This window comes from Hippichthys cyanospilos, chromosome 18 (assembly GCF_059441005.1).
Source record: "Hippichthys cyanospilos isolate Australia breed blue-spotted pipefish chromosome 18, RoL_Hcya_1.0, whole genome shotgun sequence".
In the NCBI taxonomy this organism is placed as follows: domain Eukaryota; kingdom Metazoa; phylum Chordata; class Actinopteri; order Syngnathiformes; family Syngnathidae; genus Hippichthys; species Hippichthys cyanospilos.
In genome coordinates this window covers 9,784,195-9,797,015 of record NC_142386.1, presented here as the reverse complement: position 1 = coordinate 9,797,015, position 12,821 = coordinate 9,784,195, and the positions used below count along the sequence as shown (strand labels likewise).

At 39.1% G+C, this 12,821-nt stretch overlaps 1 protein-coding gene across 2 annotated transcripts in view; it reads left to right on the top strand.

Annotated features, from left to right (window-relative positions):
• Nucleotides 1-12,821, top strand: part of pcdh1a (protocadherin 1a) — a 134,567-nt gene that overhangs the window by 29,320 nt on the left and 92,426 nt on the right. The window contains exon 1 of one of the 2 annotated variants that reach the window (XM_088441601.1): nt 7,918-8,397. The exons of the other annotated variant lie outside the window; for it this stretch is intronic. The gene's annotated coding sequence lies outside the window, so the exon portion shown is untranslated. Of the gene's footprint in view, nt 1-7,917; nt 8,398-12,821 lie in introns of those variants that run through there. 2 annotated transcript variants of the gene reach the window in all.

The following is a 12,821-nucleotide window of genomic DNA, read 5'->3' as shown; positions in this document are numbered from 1 at the left end:
CACATTTATGATTGTGTGTCTCTTACCATTGGTGCGTTGTCATTTTTTGACGATCTGTCAATAAATGTATCATTTTGCTTAGTACTGTACTGATTGAAAGAAGTGTTTTTATAGGAACTCTGGACTCTACTTTATGGCATTGGCAAAGTTGGATTTAAATGCATATTTTACACTCTATGAAGTGCTTAAGCAATGCCTTCATGTGTGCAAAGAGCCCTGACAATCACAGCAACAACCGCAATTAACCTATTTCGGCTCGTACAATAGTCCAAACTCAGGTCATGGACACAAATGCTGCATTCAAGGGAGCTAGGTAATCAAATTCATCGCAGTCGGATTAACACAGTTCTGCACACAAAATATTTTGTGAATTCTGGGGTCCTTTGTTTCTGACTTCACAATTCAGATCTCGCATTTCAATTCGTTGAGTGCACTTTTCCTTGTTTGACGTCAGATTTCCCATTTTCAGTGAACACAGCAGAGAACAACCGCACTGCATTATATATAATAGGATGTACAATTGTACATAAGGTGCGCTGGAATACATCAAGCTGTAGCTGGTAATTATAACAATGAACAACACCATATGACATATTTATTAGCTCTCTAAAAATATACAGCCAATGTAATATAATGTTCAAGGTGTGCCTCTATTAACTTAAGAATTAATAACCCTTTTTTCCCCCATCTTAACTGGGCTCATTAAATCTACTAAAATGGATGGGGGCGGGGGGTGTTAAAGTTCATTTCTATGAGTACTAGAGGAGACCAACACCTCAACAAATCTCTAATACAAACCTTAAAAATGTTAAGCACCGTAAAGTTCAGACTTTAAACCATAGCATAAACCAAGAAATGAGCCAATTTGCATTTAACTTTAATACAAATCATTTGTAGGTGGATGTATAGTGCCACATTTTTCGGGAGTACCAAGTACAAATTATAGATGACAAGTTGAAAGTCTGAATATAATTCAAATATAATTTATGATTTCTTAGTTATGCTAAATATGTGAAGAAATTATATTGCATCCAACAGTATGTACTGTTGTCACATCAACACCTCAACCTAGGAAATCTCACTTCATTTAGCACAATATACGTTTGGAATGACCCAATAAAATGTATCAAACCAAAGCAAATACCGTGTTTGTCCACAGAGAAAGAAAGTAACCTGTTAATCGTAGCGTTCCACCTCCCCCTTTCTCTTGCAACACATTTCTTGTATTTCACTTTAAGCCATTTAGAATTTTATACACGATATTATATGGTATCACACCACATGGAACTTAATTTCACACATCATTAGAGGATAACATCTTTTAAAGCACTGTCATTAAATGCAGCCTGTAATCGACTGACTGGTTTAACACAATGCATGATAAATAACCCCAAAAACTTTTAAAAACGACCAGCAATAATTCAATTAATTGAACTGACTATGGATTCTGCCTACCAATTTATTTATGACTTTGCACACATTTTTTTTTAATGAAATACCATTATATAAAGTAGTTTAATATCCTCTTTCCCTTTTATTCGCGAGTTTGCAGTAAATGACTGCAGGAGAATTTAAAGTCGACGGTTTCACTATCAGCAATGTTATTGTTGCTGCTGATGCATAACTGTCAGGATCGGGTGGCTATAATCCTAGCCCGGTGGCAAATATAAACAATAAGCTAAAAACAGAAATGCAAACTACGCCGTGGATTTGGGCAATTTTAAAAATCACTCACACCCAACCCCCTATCCCAAAATACCTAAAAGACAAATACTGACATCCAGCATGACTGCACTCATAAACATTCTGAATGTGATGAAGACTCATAATACCGTACAAGACACATCGATTTCAACTAAGAGGATTACTTCACTTGAACTCCACTCATCGCAAGCACAGGCTTATTCTCAGGTTCATATTGTAAATATTCAGGTTAGCTAATGATACTGCGCTGTAAAAAATCCATTATACTCACAAGACAAGATTTCCCAAAAATGACAGTCTGTCATGAAGATGTCTTGCTGGAATTGCCGCTTCTACCTGAGTGGAACACACTAACAATTTAAAAAATTAGATGGTAGGTTCCAAAGAAAGAGTTGGTAATACGATTATTAATGGGAAAAAATCTGAAAAGCAAACTCACTTAATAATTTCATCTCACTCCTCAATTCTTTCTTTGGTTTTGTTTGTAACTCGGGGAACCCCTTCTACGATTTGGTGCTAGGTTTACAACTATTTGATAATATCTACCAATAAGCTCATCCATGCGGGGTAGCCCACAGCGACAAACAAGCTGCAACAAGGTTAAAAAAAAATGCAACTAAAAACAGCAAGCATTGAAAGTAATTGCATAAAAAGATGTAATCACATATATGTAATGATAGTAAACTTACAACAAAATAAGGGCAAAAACATTGCATTTAAAACCACTGCCAAAAAAATACAAACACATAAAAACGACACTGTGTAGATTTAGACCATTTTTCATTACAGACAGCAGGAGGTGATGCAGGTCGCGCATTTAACATTGTCCGTAGCTATAGCAAACATGGCCGCCTCCAGAGAAGTTCCACCAGGCCACTAGGGGACAGAACTGAAATGCAGTGACCAGGCAGTTATTGCAGCTGTTGTCATCTTGGTGCAATTTTTAAGTTTGTGTCCTTGTAAGTTTTATTGTTTAATTTTTGTCATCCATTTGCTTGTAAAGTGTTTGCAAACTATATCTCATCCTGTTCTTTTTTTTTGGCACTTGTTTTGATGTAAGTGTGCGTTCTTATTTGTGTAATTGCATTTTTTTTGGCTGCATTTTTTCTTTTTTGTCTGCCTCATTCCTGCCAGTTGCAGCACGTTCGCCCCTTTTGGCCACTGCACATATGGCCTGAATTTCCGAAAAACTCAAACACAAACAAACTGAGCATTTTTTCCTGCTAAGGGCACAGCAATGTCAATCTCTAACATTTGCTGTGAAGGATTCAAGGCAAATGGATCGCATTTTTTTTTTTTTTAATGAGAAAATTCCACAAAGACTGCAGCCACATGTGACATTGCTAATTATACCTATTAGCGCCCCACAGATTATTCAGCCTGACCGATTAATTACTGAAAAACAAACAAATAAAAGAGATCACTCATTTTCTTGCCTCTTAGTTGAAATATATTTCTCTTTTTCATTCAGTCTACCTGTTGGACTGTCTCTTCATTCAAAAGCTTATACTTTCTTAGGCTTTTAAGTAGAAAATCCTGCACATTGCAGGTCCTACTTTGGCTTAAATGCATGTCTTGCCACACCTTGGGATGTGAGTGTGGGTGTTTGCAATCAACTGTCAAAAGCAAAAGGCAGGCTGTGAAAGCATCCTTGAAGATGTACGTATGCCCTCGGAAAACCATACAATAGCGGATGTACGTTCTCATTCATAGTGTATTTAGCCTCTGTTTGTGGACAGCTTGTTTGTGTCATTCTGTTGACTCACCTCGTCTTTTTTAAATTTCCGCTCAAATGCATGTGCCCCGTGTGTGTGTGTGTTTGCGGAGGTGGGGCAATGCGCTCCAGGTGCGTTGCGTGATAAGAGGTTAGAAAGATGCAAATGAGCACAAAGCACAGCCACATAGTGTGTCTCTCTGAACCCATCTAAAAAGACACCTCCTGGGTAGGTGAAACCACCATTCCTATCTGTGATATTTGTCAGATTTTCAATCATGTGAATTAAGAGAACTCACAAATCATTAACTGAAAAATGTTTAATCCATTTATTAACAAAGTATTGCTTTGGTAATTTCTCATAGATGTGAGGGAAGTTGGAGTTGAAAAAAAACAAAATTTCTTAAAGTCACAGTTGTAGCTTCTGAATTTCAAGCCACCAAACTCAGAAAACAGCTAAGCTGTGATTGGTTGTTACCTAAGATTTGTGCAACTGCGATGTGTCATTTTCAGTCCACAGCAAGTGGCAAAATGGCCGCCCACTGAGATAGATAAAAACATGGATTTTGCTGTGAATTCATTGGTGGCATGGTTGAAATGTGGTAAGCTTCTGATTTCTCTGATTTTTCTCATATTCTTCCCTTGCCCTCCCACATTCACAAAAACGTTTGCGTAAGGTATTTTGGGCACTCCAAATTGTGCTTACATGTGTTAATGAGTGTGAATGTTTTTTTTGTACAATACAATACTGTAACACCCCCCCCTCCCCTCCCATTGTGGTTACAGGTTTGCAGTCCCAGTATTTTGCAACATTTTGGAAATAATTTTGTTTGAATAAATTCAGATAGGTTATCCCAATCAGTTAGAATATTTGTTATGCAATCAGTTAGTATGTTTGTCATCCGATCAGCAAGTTGGTAGATTAGGATGAATGTTTTCTTTGCTGTTGGTTGTGAAGAAGAGGAATTGATGCGTGTCAAGCAGCTACAAGAAAGAGACAGGCCTGTGACCTGACCAACGGGGGTTTCATGACCCGACCGGTCGCACTTGATGTTTGGATACCAGCCTGGTCTCTAAACTGCATTCCTCATGATCATAAACCGATTGTTTAAATTGTTAACAAATGTCTCCCCCAACCCTTCAGGGTAGAAATTATTTTATACTTAGGGCCAACCCAAATAGGTAAATGAGGAGCGAAAAGGATCAGTGACCAGACTGGAAGGAGCTTTCAGAAGGTAAAGGTTCCTTTTCGCTCTCCTCGTGAGAAAATGTATTTTGTCATCTTTCTGTTTTGTTGCTTATTAAATGTTCTAGGTTGCTCAAATCTAAGAATTTAGTTGTATATAACTGGTTGTTGACAATTTGTGTACCACGGGTAACAAAGCAATGCCTGTATATACTGATTCAGCCAATAAGAGTTTCATTACTGTTTTGTGAACCTGTTTTGTCACTCAACCATGCTGCCTTCCTTCCTGATCACTTGTGTTTTCCATTTTTGAAAGGAAAGTAGTGCTACTGGAGTGGCGCCCTGTTAACTGTCTGCACTGCAGTTCCCAAAGAGCATTTGTGGAGCCACCGAAATGTACAAAAGAAGCAACCTAGTATGCCTGCAACTGCCAATAACCATGTTTAAAAAAAACAAAACAAAAAAAGGTACATGAAAGGGCACATGAACATGCTTTAAGTGGTACAACCAAAATGAGTCCATAACTCTTGGTCTATTCCTCTGGAACATAAATGAGACATGCAAAATATAATTATTCAAAGTGCAATTAACTTACCAACTGACCAATTATTAGATTCTAATAATTTGTGCATAGCCTTGGTGATATTGGTAATCTCTTGTTGGATAGCATTTAAAATCAACATTCAGCTTATCATTTAAACTCTTTAATAAAGGCAAAATTGATGTGGGTAATTTGTCGTTCTGTTGCTTTAGGTAGATCAACATTATCATTACATAAAATAAATATTTTGTCCAGAATATGATTGGCATAGCGCACGTTGGAGAAGCTCTTGTTGAAGCAGTGGCATTTGACTTCCACATACACTCCGAGTAAATTTAATTATGTTAAAACGCTACCTTGACATCCTGCTTTGATTAACACTGCTGGTAACATAGTCGCATGACACAAAACTGTTTACACAGCAACAGTGAAATAATAAATAATGTGTTTTCACTGATATAGCTCATTTGAATGCCATTGCTATCTAGGGCTATATTTATGATTGATAACGCACAGGGACGGATGGAAAGATAAACAGACAGACAGACTCATGATGGCCGGATGGGAAGGAAGCTCAAGATAAAGATTTGTTTTTTTCTGATATGCATTTCTCTTTTGAGAGCAAAGTCATATTGGACCACCTGAGCAAAATTCTTTAATATTATTAATACAGCTGGTTAGGAGCAGCTTTGCGGTAGTAGTGCGTAGGTGGGTGCTCTAATATGATTGGCTCGGGGACATGGTAAGCCTGAGTGGCAGCCCTTAATGGGAGCCCAGGAGAGGTAACCCAACAGCTGTGTGTTTGCAGCTAATGAGAGATGGGGGGTAAAAGAATTGCAGTCTGAAAAGCTTATGATAAACTCTACTTTCGAAATGGGGGGGAATAGAAAATCTAATTTTCTCCAGAGGACACCGCTCCAGGCATTTGCATTGTGGCAAAACAGTGTTTGTCTCATTGCTCCTAGTTCATTACTTATGACTAAGCGTTTATGATCACTGCCATTAGTGTTTTGGAACAAAGGAAGAGAGAGTAATGTGGTGTGGGATGGCTTTCACTCCCTGTAGAGCCATGCTAATTTCTAGCCTTAAAGCAAAGGTACTGTATAAGGATTTTTTTTAAAGATTACACTATTACATGTTTGTTGGTGATTGAACCAAATAGACAAGTCTTTTTGTACAGCCCTTAAAAGGCAATAAAGTCCACACTTGACAAACTTTAGCAAAATCATCTGATTCAAACTCCCCAATGGAAAAAATAAAATAAAATTCCAGATGAGAGGAGAGAACAAAGCAATCTCAAGAAGGAACCACATATGGGATACATTGTCAACTTGGACAGCAAGAAAGTCAATTTAATAAGGCAAGGTGCATAAGAGGCCTTTGGAAAAGTGAATTCACTAAACCGGGCAATAAATCAAATCAAATAAAATGTCATCTTAAAATTCTATCCTCTGAAATAGAGGTGCACAAGTGGCAAATTATTAGTTTTCAAGGCATGTTTACAAAAGTTGCTTGTGGTATTTAAGAAAGCTATGCACAAGAAATCAAGTGCTAGATTGTTTTGCGCACGCTATGGATGTGAAGTTTGCATTAACATTTATTTAAAATTTCTTAATAAATCAAACCTCATTTTAAATAAATGAGTGTGGGTTTTACTGCTTTGATTAACAATTGTACCTTCCAGAATGAATGGAAAAAAAAAAAACTCATTCAGGCACTCATTCAAATTCAAAAAATGTAATAGTTTCAGTTTAGAATCTGAATCTAAACGATGTTGACTTTCCATGACATTACTTCTGCAATATGTCTATTTTGGGGGTGCACTTTGGAATACCGCACTGCATCATAGGGACAACTGTGGCAAATATTTTGACTTCTGCGTGGCTTAATCAGGCTAACCATGCGTACAATCATTTTCCACAAGTATACTGCGACTGAAGATGGAGCCTACTGCATCTCTGCCGACTTTGGGTGAAAGGCGAGACACTTGAAAACTGGTTGGCGGTGAATTACTGACAGGGTACAGAAAAGACAACAATTTTTATGAACATGATATCTGAGTGAACACTGAAAAAAAGCTTGCATGATAATCTTACGAGGCAGTATTGTTATACAACTCCATTAATAAATAGAATGTAATATTGAATTAATATTACTCTGAAAGTGTCGATTAAAGCTCAAGATTGCTATATTGTAAAGACTTTTTTTCTCTCTCTTGAATTGAATCCCATTTTATTGCGCAATAACATTATAGCTCCTCAGTGAATGGCCTCCTTATAATAACCGCCTGAGGGTGGCGCCAAATGAATAAAGAGCAGCAAGCGTCAGCGGCTTGGTTTAGCGGTCCTCTCGTGTTCAACATGGAATTCATATCAACAAGTAAACTGTCAGCGCCTGATACCTGTTGTTACTTCATATCCAAACAAGTGGCGTGATCATTTCCCTCATACCTTGAGTGGGTGTTTTGCAAGCGGCAAGTGAAATGGCGTGCAAGAAGCGCATCCAAGTGAATTAGTGTGCTAATTTAAATGAAGTGCGTTTGACCATTCGAGGTGACCCACTTTTGATGAGATCTCGTTAAACTGCGGGAATCTAACAATTTCGTGGTAGGCAGCCCGGGCATAACGTGATGTTGAGTGTGAAGTTGCTGCGTTATGCAGCTGATGGGAGCCCCACCTCCTCCTCCCACCTTCTGATGAGAGGAGAGGCAGCGAAGGGAGCAAGTGAGCCACAGCATCTCATCACCACTTGCTCTCTGGAACTGATTCAGACGGGCTCTTTTAAATTTACTTTTTGTTTTCAGCTTATCCTTCCACGCTGGTGACATCCGTGTTCTCATCAAACCCCTCGTTGTGTCTTTTGACTGCGCTCCGGGCTTTACTTTTTGATGGACAAACTTGGACCGAGAGGAATGCGCCAGCCAATGCATTTTGGCTGAGGAATGAAGATGGCTCATAGGAACGGAAAACCCAATGGAATGAGGCCGCTCATTTCTCAGTTTAATCGTCAAATAATTTAAAGCGAACCGCAAACTTAGATATTTCTGCTGAGGGAGAGGGGGGGGGAAATCAATCTCCCTTGACCACTGTCGGGAAAGCCAGACGAGGTTGCAGGCTTCTGAATTTTAATGCGGGAAAGTTATAACCGGATTGAGTGACAGCTGAAGTTATATTGAGGAGGTATTCTGGGTAGGTGGATGTACCAGCTTTCGGACGGATTGCGATCAAGCGCTCATTCACGTGTCTCTTTAAGGTACTGTAAACTCCAAAATAATTAATCACATTGCTGTTTATTGTCATGTCATTGATGTTTGTTGTCATGTTTTGTGCTAAAGATGGAATATATTTTCGACTGCATGATCCTGTAACAACAAGTTGCACGCCGTGGCGCACTTAACGCATCAGTCTAGATGAGATGATAGATGCACTGCGAGCTAAAAGAAATCTTGCAGAATGCACGCGCGCATACCGTCGCACTTCAGTTTCAAGAGTGCAAGTCAATTGCACGGAACGCTATGCGGTAATTGCATTCCATAATAGCGTTACGATTCTGTGAAGCAGAAAATGCGATCCATTTCAGACATTTCTCCGCGGTTCTTTCTTTTTAGCTACAAATCTCACTCTAATTGTGTGTATTAGTTAGCTATGTTTTCTCACGTGTAACATTGTGTGCGCAAAATAACAAATAATCGCTCTGTAAACGACTGTGCGTCCATTCGGAGAAGAGTGGAAGTGCGCGCATCCACATGGGAAATCTCCCCCCGAGCTCCAAGTGAGAGTCTTGGGTGTTATTTCTCCTCACTCCACCGAGCACTAGGCTCATTTTAATAGTCTGCTAGACACATAGTGTACACACTACAAGGCCGTCAAAGCAGTCCACAAACACAACAGGGTTGTAAAGCGTTCTAGCTCATATCCCACAAACTGCCTGTAACATGAGCCCCTCTTCAATGTGGTGAGCTCATCTGTGAAGAGCTCAAGGCAGCGGGGATGTTGAGAGATGAGATTTGGCCAGGCTTTGATAAAGGGGGGGAAGTCGTTCAGCTTAATTTGATGTGCTATTACAACCGCTTTCCGTTATAATAATTTATTGCCAGCTGTGTGTTTTTTTTTTTGCACTGAAAAAAAAAACTTTTAGATGTGTTGACTGGCGGTGGTTTTGACCACACGTAACATGGCCACATGAGTAGAAAGTTCAAATACACAGCAACACAATGGTGCAGTCGAAAAAGAAACATATTTGAAATCAATTCTTTGCAAAGACCAACCATTTGAGGTCATTCAATGTGATGCCCGCCATTATGAAGTATGTGTGTGGGAGAGTAATGGATTTTTTAAAGGCTAAAGGCAGCCAATATTGAAAATGACCCTATTTGAGAAAATCATAAAATCATCCATTATCATTATGTCCTCTAACCTGGGAGGAGCAGACCCCCCAGCTTGAAAGAAAATGAACCTTTCCATTTTTTGCAAAGAATTAATGATCCCGCCGTGTCCCCTTTCGTGCAGCTGTTTTAAAGAAACTCAAAAAGTACCAAAATGATTAATTTATTCCTTTAATGACATTTTCCAATGCTCGTCTAGCGCTTTGCAACAGCTTATTGTTAATTTACCAACATGCCTCGGTTGATTTTCTGCTTGAGTCATTTTGTCTGTACCTGTAGCACAGAAAATGTCAGCCAGTCAGTCACTGCGTTGACTCAGTCCACAGACTCATAGATCATCTGTCTCTATGGTAACCAGGACAGGTGCACAGGGGCTGCAGCATAATTATCTTGGACTTTCTTTTTAATACCCGTGTTACTGTTTTAAACAAAAGAACGTTGAACACATTTAATGGAGGATTGGATTACATTTTTTTGTTTGATGTAAAATGGAATGGCTTGTCACAAAAAGACTCATTTAAAAATTGGAACATGTGACAAACCACATCTACATGACACTCTTACTACTCTAAAGGTCTGTGGAGTACTTGATATGATCTGGAACGATCTACTCGCCAAAAAGCTCGAGTCACGTCTCTGAAGCAAGAAATCTAGCGTGACGAAACGTAACCTGACATTGTAGTCAGGATTGACCTACGACAGGCAGCAGTATGCTGATGGGCAGCCAGACTGATGAAACATACAAAAAAGGCTCTTTGTTCTCTTATTTGGTATGTTAAATTTGGAGGAAACATTATATAAATACTCAACAAGTTGATATTCCATTTCTGATGCCTTGCCACAGTAAAAGCTTCAATTTTCTTCCTGATTGGCTGTTGATCTGCTCCACATGACGGTTATATTAATTATACTTGGAGGTTTATATATGCAGCAATTGCCCAAAGATTTGTGATATTATGCTAGCAACTCATGCACACCTTCAACAACAAATGCGTAATGTAGGTGGCATGGTGGAAGAGGCAATACCCTCACATAGGTCATGGATTCATTTTTGGTTCCAACCTTCATATGTTGGGTTTACGTGTTCTCCCTGTGCTTGTGTGGGATTTCTTTGGTGTACGACAGCTTCCACATTTCAAAGATATTGCATTGTAGGTTGATTGGGCACGTTAAATTGTCCTTATGTGTGTATGAGTGTGTGAATGGTTGTTTGTCTATGTGTGCCCTGCAATTGCCCAAAGATAACTCGGATAGGTTCCAGCAAATAGGCCTGGTTTTGTGATCACACAAGGAACTCATGCCACTGCAAGCATTCCTAGAACTCTACCGAATGCACTGAGCTACCACACTTTTACAAACTAAAGGAATATTTTTGCCCCTCAAAAAATTCTTACAACATATAATTAGCAAAACCAATCAATGACATTATTCACTGCTTAGAAAATGCTATGCTAAGACAAAGACAATGTAAAGATATTCTAGAAAATACTGGATGTGCTATTTGATAGCAGTTATATGTGTATGTGATTATTCACAAGTCATTAAAAGTCTCCTATATGTGAGCGCACAGAAGTCAGTAAATCAGTGGCAACATGATGCATATCCCCAATTTTTGCAGAGCTTTTACTGTGTACAAACTTGGCTGGTCCATCCTTTTTAGAGGACCTTGTAACCACTAAGGTCAGCACCGTCTGCACAATAAGGCTTGGAAGTGTAACTCTCGTGGGACACTAACTCTGCGCCGTCTTGATATATAGCTAAAAGTTGATAATAGACTTGTAGAAGTTGAAATTTGCCCCTGAACCTCGAGGTCACAAAGGTTGCGCACTGTGTGAGGGCTCCAGGTGCGAATCAATCACCTTGCAGTTAAACTGATGTTTTGCCACAAGGAGCTTAGCTGTTAGTAATGGCACTGAAGGCACTGAAGCCTTGAGGGAGTGCTGCCTAAATGGAGGCTTGCGGTCAGATGCTGAAAGGAATTGGAGGAGTTCACTGTCATTCAAAATGACATTGGAAGCAATGTGTGGAAAAGAAAAAGGAAGAGGAAGGAAGCTTCGCTGTGTTCTCTAAAAGAAAACAATATTTCCACCTTTTTTTCCCCACAAGGAACCATATTGGCAGTTCAACTAAGAGGTCCCTGTTGACCTGCACCTACCTTGCAATCGCTGAAGAAAAATGTGGTTAATATTGCGAAATGAAAGTTTTCTGGTTTGTACTGGTGTTACATAAAATTAATCGAAAGAAAGTGTCCTCCAGCAACTGTCCAGCTTATACATTTAATGCATTATATCCCAAAGATGTATATTTCCTTTTTTTTAGGAGAAAAAGTAGGTGAGAATTTGTCTTTGGGATTAAATGAGTTAAAAGTAGTGCTAATTCAGTCAGTCCTTAATATTGCTCCATTTCCCAATTTATTCCGTTCTGGTACTGTTTATGCGAAGGGGAAAATTTTTTGTTTGATCTTTGGCATCTCAAATTGGATCGAGGAGCTATAATGCAGATCTCATCGGTGACCGCTGACTCGAGTGACACACAGGAAGGGAGAAAACACCTTGCTTCAACTCTGAGTGATCTTTATCTGTTGAGGTCATTGATCGGTGACAGGGTGTTTTTGGGTGACCCCCTCCTGGGACTTATAGGTCAGTGGCGTGACGGCTTTGCTGTGCATGAATCATGCGACAGAGCCTGTCTCACCCCATTTGCTCTTCGGGCTTGCCACCCTGATGATCTTAAATAAGCTGGCTTTTAGCAAGGTACTGTTCTTTCTACATGAGAAGCCTCTTCTTTGCTATCCTCAGGTTCCTAAATACCATTGCTGACTTTTTTTGTCTTTTTTTTTTATTTTTTTTTTTTTTAGCCTAAATGGTACTGTTTTCTGCAATGTTAAACATCTATGCAGGAGACAGAGCTCATAGCACACCGATTAGGCAGTTATAGACAGCCTTTAAAGGTCCACAAGTATTTTTACATGTTTTCTTTTTCTCTGAGAAGAAATCATCTGGTCCATTGCGTGATCACAGTATGTGATTATACGGTGTGATTCATGTTAAACTGATAGAGGTAAATGTCACGTGATATTACTTTTTTTTTGATGAGGAGCACAATATCAATATCAATATTAGAATATCTCAATGCAAACATTTTGTGATTAACACATAAAGTATGTACCGTATTTCACTGGGTACAAGTTGAACTCACTGAATTTTACAAAAACGCAAGTATAAGTCTACCCTTGACTTTAATGGCTACATAGATCATGGCTTTTCGATTAAAAACATGGGGTGTGTTATTA